This window comes from Papaver somniferum, chromosome 1 (assembly GCF_003573695.1).
Source record: "Papaver somniferum cultivar HN1 chromosome 1, ASM357369v1, whole genome shotgun sequence".
Taxonomy (NCBI): domain Eukaryota; kingdom Viridiplantae; phylum Streptophyta; class Magnoliopsida; order Ranunculales; family Papaveraceae; genus Papaver; species Papaver somniferum.
In genome coordinates this window covers 179,039,943-179,045,942 of record NC_039358.1, presented here as the reverse complement: position 1 = coordinate 179,045,942, position 6,000 = coordinate 179,039,943, and positions in this window count along the sequence as shown.

Genomic DNA, 6,000 nt, shown 5'->3' with positions numbered 1-6,000 from the left:
TAAGTTGGAGGCGGGAATACAGACAAAACTAGGTGAACTATAGGTTTAGTTGCTTGGTCTCAACTATACGAAGTTGGTTTAATTTTGTGTAGCGACTTAATCCTGAGAGTATTCAATTCTGGACAAGGTCCCGAGATTTTTATGCATTTGCGGTTTCCTCGTTAACAAAATCTTGCTGTGTCATTTACTTTATATTTCCGCATTATAATTGTTTTTATTATAATTACGGTAAATTACACAAACGTTAATTCCTATTTACTTGATAAGCAATCCTATTGTGTTTGGTTAAGTCTGAACCTTTTTATCAAGTAAACATACTTCGTTGTTGTATTTTCTCGATCTCGTATCCATAGACGATCACACGAAGTGTGAACCGATTAGTTGCATTGTCTCGACTCAATCCATAGACAATCACTTTCGGAGAAAGGACTTATAGGTAGAAAAATTTTAGCTTGAGGTTTGTGTACCCTCGCCTTTTCATTTGGCATGCCATGCTGGCGCGGTTTGGAAAGCTAATTGGCATTGCGTCCATCCGGTGTAATTTTGCCTCTTTCAATACTGTGGTAGGTTTAGAGCAACCTGATTGGTCAATAGAAAATGGGGCCGGCTAAACATAGGGCGTGACCACATCTCTGGTGCGCGTGGCATATTTAAAGAGACCTGATTGGTTTATGGAAAGAGGGCCGGCAAGGTATGGGCCCGTCCACACCTCATGTGCATGTGGCGGATTTAGAGCGACCTGATTGGTCAGTGGAAAGAGGAGGGCCGAGAAGCAGCATGGGGGCGTGGCACGACCACACCTCCCTTTGTTGCTGCTCCTATTTTCATTGGCTCCTCTTTTATTCCTTGTTTTCTGATTTTGGGTAGGACTTTGCACCTACTAATCCATGGCGGATCAATTTCCTAGTTTGCCTTGGTTTATTTTCGACCATCAGGGTCTGATATACTGCGCAGGGCGCAAAAAACCTAACTTTTACAAATTAATCAGGTTGGTGTTTGAATCTTGTGGATTATCAAAAAATTGATTGAACTGTGCATGTTGACACAGAGTTCTTTAAATTTATTGCCAGAGAGCAGTATGCTTTCCGATTGAGTACTTTTATGCAAAGCCTTAACCTTGATACTTCGGGAAATTCATGCTACTCTGCTGCGAGTGAACACTGGTTGTCATGTCATATCAATCAAGGCCGGTCCTGATATGCAAGCAGGGCAAGCCCCACTTGCAGGCAACAACATCCCAAGGGCAACAATAAGCCCAGTTGTGATGGGGGTTATCGTTAAAAGAAAAAAAAGATGGATTGACTTATTATTAATACAACTTTAAAGGGTTGTAAATAACTTATGTAAATAGTTTAAGTTTGATATATTTTTTTTCTTTTTTTTTCTTCCCTCCACAGACCATGATATGCCCGTTAACTAATACCCACCATCACTGGGCAATTTAAAGTAGATTTTTATTTTTATTTGAAAGAAAATTAGTGTTTTCTTACTACTTTAATTATCATTTACTTTCCTTCCGGAAGTAAAATTTTTTTTTCATGACCATTTTTTGTTACCGAACTTTTTCATTTTAACTTTTTCATTTTTCATGACCAACTCAAGACAATATCCTGATCCCTATACAGGGGCAAAAAAAATTACGTTCACTTCGGGGCAAAATTTTCCCAGGAACGGCCCTGTATCAATATTAAGGGTTCAGCCGGGGAACATAGCATAGAAAGTATTCAATGGGATTTATATTAATGAATAATACAGGCAAGGTTCCGAAATTTACAGAATATCTGGGATTGTTGCTACATGCACCATTCTGGATAAATTTCATGTAAATATATTGATTTTCTCAATAAATGCGCAAGTGAAAAAAATTGTGAACTCATCACTTTTACATGTTCTCAGGAAACACAAGACTTTGCACCGGGTTAAAATGTTTCTGAATTGGTGATGCATTTTCAGAGATATTATCGTCCATAGTCATATTGCTACAAACACAGACTTATAAGATATTTAATGTGTTTGCCTGCTCTGATACCAATTGAAAAAGCGGGGGTCTAACAACCACGCCTAACAATTCGTTTGGCAATCTGGATAGACAAACTCCAATATACATTCAAGACAATCAACTAGACAGTTAGACTCAATCTAGAGAAAAGTATATCAAAGAGTTTTGTATCTCTATCTCTCAATTCAATCTGCAATCAGCAAATAGGAATTTGCGAGCCCGATTGAATATAAGAGAAATAACTTGAACGGTACCAAAGACCAATGTTCAAGGATCAATCAATTTCAATCAACAACCAAAGGTTGGATTGCCCAATTGATAGATTCAACACACAACCTGTGATATTTCAATTATATAACAAAATATAATGTGGAAAAGAAATAACACATACACCAGAAGTTTTGTTAACGAGGAAACCACAAATGCAGAAAAACCCCTGGACCTAGTCCAGATTTGAAAGCCACATTGTATTAAGCCGCTATAGACACTAGCATACTACCAATGAACTTGGACTGGACTGTAGTTGAACCATAATCAATCTCACACTGATTCAAGGTACAGTTGCACTCCTTACGTCTCTGATCCCAGCAGGATACTACGCACTTGATTTCCTTAGCTGATCTCACCCATAACTAAGCGTTGCGACGACCCAAAGTCGAAGACTTGATAAACAAATCTGTCTCACACAGAAAAGTCTATAGGAATAGATAAATTTGTCCCCCACAGGAATACCTAGATGTTTTGTTCCGTCTTTTGATAAATCAAGGTGAACAGGAACCAATTGATACACCGGACTTATATACCCGAAGAATAGCCTAAAAATATCAATCACCTCAAAATAATCTTAATTGTATGGTAGCGAAACAAGATATTGTGGAATCACAAACGATGAGACAAAGATGTTTGTGACTACTTTTTATCTTGCCTATCGGATATCTTGAGCCAATCTTAAAGAAAATCGTACTCAAACACGATAAAAACAGCAAGATCAGATCACACAACTACGGAGAAAATAGTTGGGTCTGGCTTCACAATCCCAATGAAGTCTTCAAGTCGTTAACCTACAGGGTTTCATGAAAAACCTAAGGTTAAATGTGAATCGACTCTAGCTTATGCAACTAGTATCACACCGGAGGTGTGGGGATTAGGTTTCCCAGTTGCTAGATTTCTCTTTTATATAGTTTCAAATCAGGTTTTGCAATCTAAGTTACCTTGGTAACAAAGCATTCAATATTCACCGTTAGATGAAAACCAGATTAGATTCACGCTAATATCTTTCAACTGTTAGATCGAACTTAGCTTGTTATACACAAATGAAATGTACCCTCATTTAGGCTTATGTAACCGTACCTAAACGTGTACACCATGTTGGCTCAACAATAGTTAACCAAGGTTATCCATATGAATACTCTTATATCAACCTTATTCATCTTAACCATAACTAGTTCAAATGACTCAAATGAAATTAGTTAAAGAGTTGTTCAATTGCTATATTCTCATAGAAGTATACAAGAACACAATTGAATCAAAGTCGGTTTGATTCACTCGAATCAATTTATAAACATTATAGCCACTGTTTGCAAAGAATGCATTCCTTAATATATAAATGCATTAGTTCATGAGCCAACCGATTTTAGAACTTTAACCACTCAAGTATGCAAACGGGTATACACTGAGTTTGGGTTCTCTAATATGCAAACGGGTACGCATACTTAGTATACTTCCAAATCCCAACATAAATTTCCGGACCTATACCTTACGCAAGTATGCGTACTGGTATGTGTGCTTGGTACACGGAATTTCACAACTTCAAGTACGCATACAGGTATGCATACTTTAGTTACGGCCATGGATTACATACATGCAATAATGCACAATATGTTTATAATCTAATGATGGTTAAGTATTCTAAACTCTTATTTCAATCATTGAAACTTTCTTAGAGGATGACAATAGCCGTTTTCACACAATATTAGCATCAAAGCAATTTTTAAGTTATTGAAATAATTATTGTATCACACAAATCATATAAGATGTTACTCGACAATTTTCACATGATCAAGATGAACTTGGTCGAAGCAAAAGCTTGCGAACACATATTACGAGAAATATGTAAGCGAGTTAAACTCATCTCAAAATCTCTAATGTGTATAATAGAAAACTATATCGTAACACGACTTATGTCCCAATATAGGATGATAGAGTAGAAATAGACTTTCCAAGTGATAGATGAGTTTCAGTCTCCATATACCTTTTTGTTGATGAAGTTCCACAAGCTCACCTTAGTAGTTCTTCGTCTTCAATGATGAACGCCGTGAAGTCTAATGCTTAACTACACAATCTATCCTAGTCCGAGACATCTATAAGTAGACTAGAAATCAAGACTTATAGTTTTGATCACTAACATTGAAAAACAAGCTTGAGATATCAATGCTTGCGAGTTCGACCGAGCAATGCTCTAACAGAAGATGCTCAAGCAAACGACTGGCAGGCACCTATCATTCGTGAATTGAGAAGTTCTCTTCCAGAAGGGAAAATCATCCTCAAAGAATTAAAGAATTTCTCTCTGCTTCACAGAGCATTGTATAACCGAACCCTGATGGATCTCTGCCACGATGCCTCGGAGACGAATAAGCGCGCGAGCAACTCGAACGCATACACAAGGTGAAAATGCGGGGGTCTAACAACCACACCCAACAATTCGTTTGGCAATCTGAGAGGACTTACTCCAATACACTTTCTAGAGAATCAACTAGACAGTCAAACTCAATCTAGAATAAAGTATATCAAAGAGTTTAATATCTCTAACTCTTAATTCAACCCGCAATCAGCAAATAGAAATTTGCGAGCCCGATTGAATATAAGAGGAATTACTTGAACGGTACTAAAGATCAATGTTCAAGTGTTAATCAATTTCAATCAACAACCACAGGTTGGATATTCTAATTGATTGATCTTAACGCACAACCTGTGATATTTCAATTATATAACAAAATATAATGTGGAAAAGAAATAATACAGACACCAGAATTTTGTTAACGAGGAAACCGCAAATGCAGAAAAACCCCAGGACCTAGTCCAGTTTGAACACCACACTGTATTAAGCCGCTACAGATACTAGCCTACTACCAATTAACTTCGGACTGGACTGTAGTTGAACCCTAATCAATCTCACACTGATTCAAGGTACAGTTGCGCTCCTTACGTCTCTAATCCCAGCAGGATACTACGCACTTGATTCCCTTAGCTGATCTTGAAAAAGCGGGGGTCTAACAACACCACCCAATATTTCGCTTAGCAATCTGTATGGACTAACTCCGAAATACTTTGCTAGAGAATCAACTAGACAGTTAGACTCAATCTAGATTAAAGTATCTCAAGGAGTCAATATCTCTCACTTGTTTTGATTTACTCAAGCTAAAACAATAGCGAGTCTTTAATCAAACACAAGGAATAACTTGGACGGTACCAAAGACCAATATCCAAGGATCAATCAATATCAATCAACAACCAAAGGTTGGATTTCCAATTGATGATCTTAACGCACAACCTGTATTATTTCAATTATATAAAAAATATAATGCGAAAAAGAAATAACACAGACACCATAAGTTTTGTTAACGAGGAAACCGCAAATACAGAAAAACTGCGGGACCTAGTCCAGATTGAATACACACTGTATTAAGCCGTTACAGACACTAGCCTACTACAAGCTAACTTCGGACTGGACTATAGTTGAACCCCAATCAGTCTCCCACCGATTCAAGGTACAATTGTACTCATACGCCTCTGATCCCAGCAGGATACTGCGCACTTGATTCCCTTAGCTGATCTTACCCACAACTAAGAGTTGCTGCAACCCAAAATCACAGACTTGATAATAAACAAATCTGTCTCACACAGAAAAGTCTATAAAAGGATAAATCTGTCTCCCACAGAAAAACCTTAGGTTTTTGTTCCGTCTTAAGATATAAAATCAAGGTGAACAGGAACCAATTGAT